Source organism: Notamacropus eugenii, chromosome 4 (assembly GCF_028372415.1).
Source record: "Notamacropus eugenii isolate mMacEug1 chromosome 4, mMacEug1.pri_v2, whole genome shotgun sequence".
Classification (NCBI taxonomy): domain Eukaryota; kingdom Metazoa; phylum Chordata; class Mammalia; order Diprotodontia; family Macropodidae; genus Notamacropus; species Notamacropus eugenii.
The window spans coordinates 367,628,774-367,642,294 of record NC_092875.1 but is presented as its reverse complement, the minus strand read 5'-3'; the positions used below and the strand labels follow the sequence as shown (position 1 = coordinate 367,642,294).

General features: G+C 37.9%; 1 protein-coding gene and 1 long non-coding RNA gene across 4 annotated transcripts in view; both read right to left on the bottom strand.

Annotated features, from left to right (window-relative positions):
* Nucleotides 1-13,521, bottom strand: part of FBXL7 (F-box and leucine rich repeat protein 7) — a 499,606-nt gene that overhangs the window by 428,965 nt on the left and 57,120 nt on the right. The gene's annotated exons all lie outside the window — the stretch shown is intronic.
* The window catches only part of LOC140501634 (uncharacterized), a 58,202-nt gene that overhangs the window by 40,121 nt on the left and 4,560 nt on the right, over nucleotides 1-13,521 (bottom strand). Inside the window, exon 2 of the long non-coding RNA XR_011966278.1 lies at nucleotides 1-13,521. This exon is cut by the window's left edge and continues 40,121 nt beyond it. This is a non-coding gene — a long non-coding RNA (uncharacterized lncRNA).

The following is a 13,521-nucleotide window of genomic DNA, read 5'->3' as shown; positions in this document are numbered from 1 at the left end:
AATTGCTGATGATATTTCTGAATATTTTCAAATATGCTTTCCTGTTTGTGGTGTCTCAGTGCTGAAAATTACCCATGATTCTCCCTTCAGTTCTTATTTTTTCCCCTCAGAGGATGATTCACACCCAGAATTAATTATTCTTTGGCTTTTCTACCAAATTAACAGAAACCATTGCCTATGACACTGAAGACTTTGGGTACTATTACTACATATACAGAAATTTCTTTACCTTTTTGAGATATTTTGATGAATCCAAAGATCAATGAGATTGTTATTTAGTTAAGAAGTACTGTATTGCTCATAACATTTCTGATCCCTCATCACTCACCACTCACACTTTTTCTTAATTTATTCAAAGAAAACAAGAGGAAACATCTCATGAGATCACATTACATTAAACTTTCATCACCACCATCATTCAAATAAACAAATGTTTACCCAGGAGCTACTACCTGCAAGAAATTGTACCAGACACTGGTTAAGTCAAAGAGAAAAAAAAGAAGGCAGTTTTTGACAGTCTCTCAATAGGATATGGCACAAATAAATACACACAAGGTGAAGTGTGATGGTGACAAAAGTGGGTGCCAGAGAAAGTATGTGAGGAGTAAGAAAACACATTCAGCTTGGGAAGTCAGGGCAGTCTTCACAAAGGAGGTGGACTATATGCTGAATCTTGAATGAAAATAATTTTGAAGAAAAGGAAATGCATTATAGGCACAGGGGCTAACTTTCAGCAAAATCACAGAGGCAGGAAACAGCATGTCTAATTTGGGATAACAGTTAGCAAGGATTTTGTTTGGCTAACCTGGAGGCTTACCCAAAGGAAGATTTCAGGCTAGTACAGTGGAATGAGTACAAGATTAAAAGTCTGTATTATAGGATCCCAGACATAGAAATCATTTAGTCTGATCCCCTTATTTTAGAAATAATGAAACTAAGGTCAAGAGAGGTTGAATGATTTGGCCAAATACAGGTATGGATACAGGTATGGATACAGGTATGGATAAGTCTGTAAATTCAGGTTCTATGAATAATTTGCTTTGCGTCTTAGGGCAAGTCAATCAACTTTTCTGGGTCTCAGTTTCATTATATATAAAATGAATAGGTGGGCATAGATGATTTCCAAGTCTGTTATCTTATGTTCCTCACATTGAATCAGCTTTCTTTCCATTATACCAACCTGTAACTTTCCCTTCGAGTCATATTATTCTCTGTTAATGCTTCTCTCTGCTCTGACATTCTGGGATTCTATGTGTAATATGAGAGAAGTCTGCAAAAGTAAATTAGAGCTAGATTATATATGCCTTTCATTGTTGGGCTACAAGGAAGAGAGAGTCATCAAAGGTTTTTGAGCAGGGAAGAGACATGGTGAGACCTATACAATGGAAAGATTATTTTAAGAGTTATGTGAGGGATGGGTTAGAGAGGGAAAAGACTAAGCATGGGGACATAAAGAGAGAAGGAGATGGGTACAAAACATGGTAAAGAGTTTGATTAATGACTAATTGACAGGTGATTGATATGGGATGAGAAAGAGGCAAGAATCAAGACCCTAAAGTTTTGAACCTGAATAATTTAGTGGATAGAGTTAACTTCAACTGAAATAGGGACCCTGGGAAGAAGGACAGATTTAGGTCAGCAGGTAATGTCTTCAGGTTTGGACAAGCTTGGTTTGAATTGCCAGTCAAGGAGAGTAGTCTAACAAGCTGTTGGAGATTCAGAACTAGAGGTTCACATGAGAGGTAACATTTAGTATATAGATTCCAAGGACATGCACACAAAGGTGACAAATGAATCTTTGGAAGAAAATGAAATCTCTGAGAGAGAAGGTAAAGAGAGAAATTAAAAAAAGCCTATAACAAGACCTCAAGGAATGCAGGGCACTTTGAGGATAGAAAAGGGAGAATAAACCAAAGGCATTACCTAGCAGTCATTGTATACAATGCCTCATATTAAGTTATTTACAGTGTCTGCTTTCACTGTTCTTATTTATATATGTCTGAAAATCTAGGTTCCAGTCTCAGTTTTTACACACACTTATGTGACTGAAGATATCACTTAATTTCTCCAATCCTCAGTTTCCCCCAATGTCAGATGAGGCTAATAAAATAAGTTATACCAAATGCTTCAAAGGGATGTTGTGAAGAAAACATTTTGCAAATCTCAAAATGCCTTATAAATGTGAGTTATGACTTTTTATCATTATCTAAACCACAGAGCTTTCATTTTAAAGAGTACATGCTATCCAAAATTTTGGCAAACTACTATAGGAAATGTAATTCAAGGAAATGTGAATCATAAAATTCAATAACTGTCACTTTCCCAAAGTGGATCCTGTAAATAAAGCCTGAGGATGCCTACAATGCAACTGCTTCTCTGTCTTCCCTCAGGTCTGTGTCATCTCAGGAAGTGTTCCATCTCTTTCTTGCCTATAGGGAAAGATGACAAGATGATATTCATGTATGTATGAATATACACATATATATAAAAATATACACACACATATACACATGTGCACATTAATGTGCACATACATGTGCACATTATATAAACACATATATAATGTATCCACACATTCACATGTATACATGTATATGTGTATATTGCACATATATATGTATTATGTGTGTCTACACACATACACCTAAGTATGCAGCTTATTAGAAAAGACCCCTTACCTGCATAGAATGCAATATCCACTTGGAGATAATCACACAACCAATAAAGATCTTTTTCCTCCTAGGCTATATGCTTGACTTGAAATTAACAATATGTTTTCTTTTTCAAGAAGATGCTCTCATCCAAATGTCAAGGGGAGCTAACCTTTCTCTGCTCCCTGGCTAGAAATCCAGAGGAAGCAAGCCAAGGGGTCCACCTTGTAACAGATGCTGTTGCACGAGTCTTGGTAATAGATTCCATGAAAGAGGGCCCTAGGCCATTTACTTTTTGCCTCTGGCTTTAAGGCAGTTTTTGTCCCAGATGATCAGTAACTTAAGGTAGAACCAGGGTGGATTCCTCCTTAGTGTTAATTAAATTCCTTAACTTTCAATTTAGCCAAGGAAATATCTGGCTCAAGCACCTAACAATTTGGATGCTTGGCTATCAGAAAACATTCTCTTTGAATTATCTTAGAAATATGGTCCATGAAACTAAGTGTTGAATGCAGAAAATCAGCATGAGCTATATAAAGTCAACTCAATTGACTAGTTTTCCTGCCTTGATGTGGCTAAAATAATTTTGGGGCCAGATGATTCTCAAATTGAGAACTCTTATTTCAAAACATCTCATAAGTAATAGAGTTATTTGCCATCAACCTGAGGAACTGATATTAATATATTGGGGATTCTCAGGGAAGCCAAGTCCTCCAAACTTCTTTACTAAAAACATAACAATCCCAAAGGGATACATATTTGAGTTAAGTATAAGGATTTTACATGAGTAGATTTTATTTACAGAGGATTATGATCAAGTTCACTTTGTTTTATTGACTTAACATTATACATTGTATAGCTCTGATCCAGGTGCTGGTCCTCATCACTTTACTTGTGGACTACAGAACTAGCCTGGTTGGTCTCCTTACTTCCAACCCACCTCTCCCATTCCTGTCCATCTTTCACTCAACTGCCAAAGTGATGTTCCTTAAGACTAGGAACATGTCACCTTCCTTCTCAACAAATTGTAGTGTTCCCTATGACCTCCAGGATCAAATGTTTAACTTTTAAAACTCTTTACAACCTAGGCCCTTTCTACATTTCCAGTCTTCTTACTGGAGGACTTTACTGTCCTCCATGTATTCTATGATCCAGTGGCTCTGGCCTATTCTGTCTCCTGTGTGTATTTTCACTGGCTATCCCTCATGTCAGGAATTCTCTCCCTCCTCACCGTGCTTTTTGGTCTCCCTGGTTTCCTTTAAGTCCCAGCTAAAATCTCACCTTCTGCAAGAGACTTTTTCCAGGTCCCCCTCAATGTATTAAATAAATTTCTTAGCTTTCAATTTAGCCAAAGACATATCTGGCTCATGCCTCCCATGATTTGTATATTTGGCCATCAGAATACATTCTCCTTGAAGTAACCTAGAAATTTGGTCAATGAAACTAAATGCTGAATCCAAAAAGTCAGGATTGATTGAGCTATATATCACTCAGCTGACTAGCTTCTTTTAAAGATTGTCTCCAATTTACTCCACACATAATTTTGCCTGTACATAGTTTTTTGCATGTTGTCATTCCCGTTAGAATGGGAGCTCCTTTTGGACAGGGACCGTTTTTGCTTTTCTTTGTATCTCTGGCATTTAGCATAGCGTCTGGCACCTAGTAAGCAAGATATAACTTGTATATGCAGAGTTGTTTGCACGTCGTCTCCTCTATTAGAAGGTTAGCTCCCTGAGGGCAGAAACTGCCTGGGTATGAAGGGTATCACAGGCCTTCATTCTCATTTGCATGTAACTGTTTTTTGTCTTAAGAATTTAAAACATAAAATAATGAATCAAGCGACAGCTTGAAGACTCTTGCATTATTAAACAAAGCATGTTGGTTTTATACTCTCAGAAAATGGAAATTTTATATTATTAATATTATATGGGAAAGATAAATATCAAAGTACCAGGAGGTATTTGTATTAGCCACTGAAAACAATCTGGCTGGGGTGGTCAGGAATTAAAGGAAGAGGTGAATTGAGGCCGGGAGGGGAAAAAAGCCATCTGAGAAGGAAAAGACAGCAAGAGAGCAAGTCATCTGAACACAAAGCTTCATTCAGTTGTTAGCTCTTGATTGTCGAGAGAAAGACTGAATCTCAATAGAAGGCAGCAAAATTGAGTTTTGTTGCTAACTAGAGTGTGAGAGAGGTGATACTTCTGAGGTATACTTGCTCTCTGCTGCCTCCTCTGTTTAAAAAGGGAAATAGCCTTTGCAGCTGATGTGTCATCAAATGGCTTGCTGAAAGCAGATTGGACATCACATAGTCCTAGCGAGTGAAGAGCTGGCTTAGCTTTTCTGCATTGCTAAGGGGTGTGAGAAGGAGAAAGGAATAAGCATTTATACAGTGCATATGTACTGTGTGCCAGGCACTATGGTAAGTGCTTTAGGAATATTATCACATTTGACAGCCTGAGGAACTTTGTGTTTCTTTGGCTTATAGGAATCAACACAATAGCATAATATTTTCCAAACTCCCTTTTAAGGGTAACTGAGTTTAAAACATTGTCACTGCTTCATCAGTTTCAGAGGATTTGCCCAGTAGTAGAATGGTGAGAACCAACAGGGAAGTGGTTAGCAGAAAAGAAATTTCATGCGGCATAGATGTCCTTGAATGGACCAATGATATCAAACCTTCAGTACAGAGCTGTGAGTTACGTGGAGCTCATAGTTTTTCTTCATACATGTGTCTCCATGCCAGGTTTCTGTAAGTATGTGGAAAACTTCTTTCATAGATACTGATAAACCTAGGTTCATATGTGGGCTGTGATGTATTGATTATTTCTGCATTTGCTTATGTTGGGTATTTGTAGTATATTGCTTTACTTTGTTGTTTTTACTTCTCGATAACTAAATGATTAGGTTTCAGTCTAATGGCATCATGAGTGTGAATGACTAACTTTGTATAAATAGAAGCACAACAAGGCAGGCTCAAGAGATAGAGTGATGAGTAGCAGGGGTTTATTCCCTCACATCAGGTTACCCTTAAGACCCTGAGATAAATTAAGTGTCATTGTGGGCTGGTAACTCTCCAGGAACCCACTCCTGCCACTTTGAAAGCAGGTTGGGGTGAGGAAGCAAGCCTAGAGAAAGAAAATAGGTGGCTTACTTCTTGTGTAGGGTTATAATTTGGAAAGTTAAGAATGAGGAATGCCATACACCCATTACAGGATGATCCCTACACAGGCCAATAGATTATCTCATAAATTGCTGTGATCAAAAACATTAACCACGTGATAGCCAACCTTCTGGTAGGCCTCATGATGGACTCAGCCTACTGCCATGCCTGCACCAGAAAGTTTTCCATTTTGATAGAACCTACCAGATTTTGTGCTCCAATGACTCATACTAGACAGTCTGTCATGGTAGCAAAAGCCCTGAACCTGAAATCAGAGGATTTGGCCCTTCCAGGGCAATTCAATTAATTGCATAGAGCCTTAGTTTCTCATTGGTGAAACAAGGGAATATTTAAACCAGATGAGCTAGCTCTAATGTCTCCTCCCACTATGACTAACTGCCTGATTATTGTTGATCGCAAAGGTCCCTTTCATATTCAAATTTCTGATCCTATGACATAATGGTTCTAACTGAATGTTTGTGTCAATAACATCTTAATAAGAGAAGCAAGTTTTTCAAAAGGTAGATGACCTTGAGCTGTGACTTAAAACAAACAAGGAAATACAAGGTTTTAACAGATCTTACGTGGTAGGAGATGGAGTCATCACCATATTTCCAGTGGAAACTTAAGCAAGCAGTGGAAACTGGTGTACCATTTAGTAAATATTTGAAAAAAGGAGGTGGGTTAGTCAAACACTAAGAATGTGGGGGAGGGGAGGAGAAGGGTAGAAAATGAACAACCTAAGTATTTCAGAGATATTAATGAAGGAAAGAGAGGGGGAGAGGGAGAAAGAGAGAGAGAGAGAGAGAGAGAGAGAGAGAGAGAGTTAACTATATGAAGGCTTCTAGAAAGATTATCTCCTTAAGAATTTACCTGAGAACATATAATAAATTTGCACTGAATAAGAATGCAGCATGGATCATAATTTTTATGAATGGGGACTGTACCCATACTGATAAGATCTTGGATGCACTGGAGGATTGAAATGCTAGCCCTCAACACTTCCATCATCCAAGTTGTAGAATAACAAGCAATCACAGTGAATGTTCAGTCAGTTACTCTAGATAGTCTCCCCACTAGAATTCTAGAATGAATGATTCCCTGTTTTATGCACCCGAGAGGTTCAAATACTTACCATATATACATCTGTGAGAAAGAAAATCATTCCTAAGTATATCTTGCCAATTGGAGAGCATAACCAATTTATAGAAAAGATATTTACATTTACTGACTATAAGCCTGACAGCTTATCTCTCCTAAATACACTACTTTCAGGATAAAGGGAAAGAAAAAAATACTCACTGCTGTTTTGTTCCCAGTTTTGGTGTTCTGGACCATGGCTTACAATGAAAATTCCCCACTAACACAGTTTGTCCATCTTTTTTTTTCTTTTTATATTAATAGAATACGTACACTGTTTTACATTTGTACTTGTATCCTAACACCAAGCCAAGGCCTGATAGTAGGCACATTATAAATACTTACTAACATAGTATCAGAGCCCAAGCAAAGCTCCTACCATTTCCTCTGGCCCTGCACCCAGGACATCACTGAAGATATTGAAGGCTCAGGAAACCTATCAGAGGATTGTATAACTTTAAAGATAGAAGAGTCCTGAGAAGTCAGTTCAATTTATACCTGAAAAAGTATACAGTGCTCACTTTAACATACCCCCAAATTCCAGCCTCTACTTGAGGACCATCAATGAGAGGGAATCCACTACCTTTTGGCCAACCCATTCCCTGTTATGGAGAGCTCTAGCGGTTAGGAAAATTTTCCTGATCTCAAACCTAAATTTGCCTCCTTCCAACTTTCACCCTTTCCTTTTGATTCTGCCTGGTGGTTAAATATAATCCTTCCATATAAAGGTCTTCCAGATATTTAAATAAAACTACTTTCCTCTAGGCTAAACATCTCCAGTTCCTTCAACCAGTTCCCCTAAGGCAGATACTTAAAGCCCTTTGTTATTCTGGTGACTTTCCTCTGGCTATTCTTCAGTTTAATAATTCCTTTTCAAAAAGTGATACTCAGAACTGAATATAATACTCAAAATGTGGTCTGGCCAGGACACAATACTAAGGCTCTGTCGCTTCTTTATTCCTGGAATCTATGTCACTCTGTGCAGTCCAAGATAACATTGGCTTTTATTTTTTGAGTCTTACCAATTATGACCCAACAAGAGTCCCTAGTCAACCTGAAGACAGAGGAGTTCCTCCCAAATCCCACATGGAGAATTCCTGAGAATAAGGAGAAACCTGATGAGCTAGGTGACTTTAAGGATCAAGGATTCCACATCATTCAAGTTAGGCTTTCTGGAAAGCTTTGGATTACTTGTTTAAAGGAAGTGTCTGTTGGCATAATTTGATGTCCTGTGAGAAATCATGTTTCTAACCTCACAGAATTGTGGAATGTCAGGACTGTAAGAGGCTTTAAATAATAACAGCTGAAATTTACATAGCACCTTAAAGTTTCCAGATCGCTTTGCATATATTATGTCATCTGAACCTCACAACAGTCATGTGAGATGGGTGCTAAAGTTATGATTATATCAGTTTTACCACTGATGTAAGGGAGACTCAGCAACTTACAAAGGTTGTGCAGCTATTAAGTGTCAGAGATAAAATTCAAACTAGGCCTTTTGAAAACTAACTTCAGCGATGTTCAACAATACACTATTGGTATCTCTGGGCATGATCTTGAAGATTCTCTTCTCCAATATCCTTATTTTATAGATGGGAAAAATTAATGCTCAGAGAGAGAGGAAGTGTTCTCCAGGATAATGTAACTAGTAAGCAGCATTAGTTGATACTTAGCTTGAGACCTGGAGTCAAAAGACCCGGATTTGTTTACATTAGACATTGGCACTCCTAACTCCTAGGCTTTTCTTTAATTTTAGCTTCTTCATTCTTGTCCTCTGATTTTTTTTTTCTCAACATGCCTATTGGTTGAAGAATCTTTATGTTAAGCTTATGATCATACTCCTGGCTCAAGTTCCCCTGATACTGACTTCCAAATTACTTTACCATAGGCAACTGAGTGATGCCATGGATGGAGGGCTGGATTTGAAATCAAGACCAGAATTCCAATCCTCAAGTCACTTAGTCTCTCTGGGCCTCAATTTTCTCATCCAAAATTTGCAATAAAATGAGCACAGATTTCACAGGGTTGTTGTGAGTAAGAAGTCTAATCCAAAATCTTGGCCAATCAGAAAAAAAATACGTAAATACTAGCTATTAAATTATTATCACCCCAAACCATGAGCCAATAAGTTTGACACAGTTTCTTTCTCCGGGCTTTTCAGTTCCTCTAAGTTTCTGTATATCCATTACCACTACCTTTCTGTCTGCCTGTTATTACCCCACTGTGGTAAATAAAGTTGGGAACTTATCCCACTCAAACCCTACTAAACCTGGTCCATTCTAGGCTGTATCGGAGAAAAAGAAAGGAAGGAAGAAAGAAAGAAAGAAAGAAGGAAAGAAAAGAAGAAAGAAAGAAAGGAAAAAAGAAAGGAGGAAAGAAAGGAAGGAAGGAAAGAAACAAAGAAAGAAAGCACTATTGTGGCTATTGATGCTGCCAGTCTGGCAGTAATTAGAGCTTCCCCTGAAAGCATTAGAACATCCACCTAGACTGCAACTGCAGCCAAGTCAAAAAAGAATATCACATACTACAATTTGTCCCCCAGGCTATAATTAGAGTAGGATAAGCAAGATGACTTGATCATGAGATAGTTCACCTTTAGAATGCTGAGAATGTTCCTAACAAGAAGGAGGATTCAGAGGTATAAATAAATGGTAAAAATAACAAGATCCCATCGGAGAAGAAAAAGTATATTGTGGTGGATGGTAGGCGTGTTATACTTACTTGGGAGGTGAGCTGTCTTCCAAGATTTAACTTGGTCTCAACATTGCATGGTCTGTTTATGACATGTTAACACAACTCAATTCCTGGGTAAACAATAAATGTTTATTGACTGAGTGATCTAGAATGCACATCTTTCTCCTATCTATTTCTTAGAATCCTCAATTTCCTTCAAGGCTCAATCAAGTGAGATCTTATACTCAAAATATTTCCTGATCCTCTAGTTTTAAGTTTTTTCTTTCTCATCGTGTTATCTTGTATTTACTTATTTGTACAGATATTATATCATTCTAGTAGAATGTGAGGTCCTTGAAGGTGGGGTATTAATTTTTTGTATGCCTAGTAGCTAATACAATTCTTTCTATACCTGAGCATAATAGGTTTTCTTGGCAAAGATACTGGAATGGTTTGCCATTTCCTTCTCCAGCTCATTTTACAGATTGAAGAACTAAGGCAAGAAGGGTTAAGTGACTTTCCCACGTCACACAGCTAATAAGTGTTTGAAGTCATATTTGAACTCATGAAAGAGGAGTCTTCCTGACTCTAGTCCCAGCACTCAGTCCATGTTGCCACCTAGCTGCTCTAGTTGGAGAGAGGGACATTGATCTATCTTCATCTATAATTATGGTTTTGAAAGCAAGAGATAATGGTAACCCATAACACCATTTCAAATCTCATACTTAAATTCTACAATTTTTCTTTTATTTTGACCTAAAGAGCAATGTGATAGTTGATACAGGTTATTGTCAGAAATGACTTTTGATTTGTACTAGGTAATGTCTATAATGTGTTCTGCCTCTGTCATACAAGGACCTGAAAAACGATACCAGTCCCCATGAACACATCCAGAGTACCACTGATGAAACTCCCCATATAGAGCCTACTTAGGCATTTTTTGACTGGTTGTGATCTGCTAAGCATATAATGATTAAGTAGCCTCTGACTGGTTGCAGTTGTAGAATCTAAAGTAGAGGCACCTTCAAAAGCCCTACGTTTGCCTCCATCTTCACTATCTCTATCTACTGAAGCTCTACTTACTTTTGGTGACACCTTAGCTGACAACATCTGGAAAGAGAATGTTATAATGTGACCTTTTCCCAATCCCTTTCCTCTTCCTGACTTTCCTATTACTGCCAGGGATACCCCTATCCTTCCAGCTACACAGTCTCTAACCCCTGAAATCATTCTCAGTCCCTCACTCTCTCATTCTTTTCCATACTGGTTGCCCCTTGAGAGGAGACACTTAATTTTTTACTTTCTTTTTATTTTCAGTTACTTAGCCTGGTACGGAGTAAGCATTTAATAAATATTAGTTGACTTGGTTTGACTATCATGATCCTAACTGGCAGAAAAGACATCAGCAAGGAAATTCATGGCCATATAGTATGAGATCCAATAGATAAGCAGTCCAAATATGTATCAGTAAGCACCTCAACATATATGGGGAGGGCTGTTTTCACAGGTTCTTAGATTTGCATTCATAAAAGTAAAATAGCTTTCAAGGGGTTAACAATCACTTCAATCAAGCACATGTATCATTCCTTTACCCACTAAGTTCAGAGAGTCAGCACCCTGAATTTCAAAGAAAATACAGAAAAATCAAAAGATCAACAGACATGTCTTCCTCTGTCTGAATTCAACAGACAGTTGGGTTCCAATTGCCTGACCATAGTTATCAGATAGGGAAGCATGACATCTGGGTTCTCAAGGCTGTGGTGGGGGTGGGGGTCCTTAGCAGCTTCCCAGAGTTCTCATATGACATTCAAAAATTCTGGCAAAAACTAAGCCCCAAAGTAAAACCTCACCCTTAGAGTATTTATACCTTTTTTAGAGTCAGAGGGAAACTCAACCCTTGAGAGCCAGTGCCTCAGTAATGAAAGCTGTGGTATTCCTGCAAATCTTCCCTAATCAAACTCCCCTTAATAGGCAGGCCCATTAATGGGTAGGGAAGATCTTTAATCACATTAACAATACAAATACATATACTATTTCTTGTTAAAGAAATTCTTGCTTCTGCATTTTACTCCTATTAAAGACTCTTAATTGACAAAGGCAAGATTCAATCAGGCACTTAATTACACTAAAACAAAAACAGCGAAAGATCCTAATTTTACTTGCCATTACAAAGTATTAGCTACGTGGGTATCTTTAAGATGCAAAAAGAAACAAATGGAAGCTTTCAATATGTCGAGTAGATTCTCCATGGAGTTCTTATAGGAGAAAATAAGCAAAAATCAAGCATGATTAGGGCTGGAAGGTATGTGATCTCTATCAGTGAAGGGCATATTTAGGGAGAGATGAAATAATAGATATAGCTCAGCAATTAAGCTCTCATGAATGAAAAGAAAAAATCATGAATAACTTATTGTGCTTTATGCTAATTTTCTTTCTCTTGGTAATATATTCTTGAAGAGCTTCTAAATAATAAACAAGCAAAAAGTGCACTGCCCCAAATGTTAAATAGAAGAGAACTTTAATGCAGCACTCTATCATTTTTTACTCCCATTTAATGCATTTTGTTCTACTGACCAAATGGCAAATGGATAAAAAGCACTAAAAGTAACATTTAATCCTCAGGAACAAGTGAGGAAGTTTAAAACAATGCTATTCATATTCTGTTTACTCAATTAGTAGCAAGACTACGATAAGACCAGGATTCCCAGTTTCCCCTCCATATGGATTAATTTTCCCTAAAACACAATAAAGTATCCAGTGTCTTGACTGGCCATCTCCTTAGACCAAGCTTCCTGGTCACCTAAGGGCAAGGACTATGTTTGTAAATGTTTAACAACTGGTACTTTGTGGGGAAAATATATGAGACATACTTTCATATTTAATCTGCATTATTGACATTTTCTCACTTTCTTAAGTGTAGAGTCTAAACAATCACAAAAGTATATCAAATCCTAATTTGTAGCTTTCCCTGATTCCAAGACATAATGCTCATATTGGGAATTGAATAATTGTCCCTCCCTGGTTTGAGCCCAGCATACTGTAATGCTAATGAGATGAAAGATCTTCCCCACCCATTAACAGACCTGCCCATTAAGGGGCATTTGTTTAGGGGAGATTTGTATTCATAACTTTTGTTAATGAGGCTTTGGTTCTCAAGGGTTGTGATGCCTTCTGGCTCTGAAAAGTGTATATACTCTGAGGTAAGGTTTTTACTTTGGGGCTTACTCATGGGAAGTGTTTTGTTTGGCCAGATGAGACTCTGGGCAGTTGCTAAGGCTCTCCACCACCCCTTAAAAAACACATATATTGGTGTTTCTCTCTCTGGCAACTATGTATGTATGGTCAGACATTTGGATCTGTCTGTTGATCTATGACGTATGTATTACTTATGGTCAGGCAATTAGAAGCCCTATCTGTTGATCTTTATTTTTCTGAAGTTCAGGATGCTGAATATTTCCCCTGAACTAAGTGAATGGTATATATGGCTTGATTAAAGTGATTGTTCATCCCATCGAAAGTTGCTTTCTTTTTGGAAAAGCAGATCTAAGAACCTGTACAACAGTCCATCCTGGATGTGCCAGGATGATACTTTTATACATACCCTTGACTAATGGCATCAAAGTGCCACCCCCATGGAAATGGGGGCCCTTTGACTTGGCAGATATGAGACTAGGAGAGTCATCACACTTTGCCCTAATGACCAAATATATTTCCGTATGGAGATGTTTTGGGACACTTACAAAGAAGTTGAATGTCACTGCATCCTTGGTTCATACCCTTGCTGTGTTTAGGCAAAGTAGACCTCCTTTTGTTAATTATTCAATGATTGTGGCAGTGCCTCATTTTGTTCCAGCATCAAACCTTTTACATAATGTAGTGTTTGTGTTAGGCCTGCCC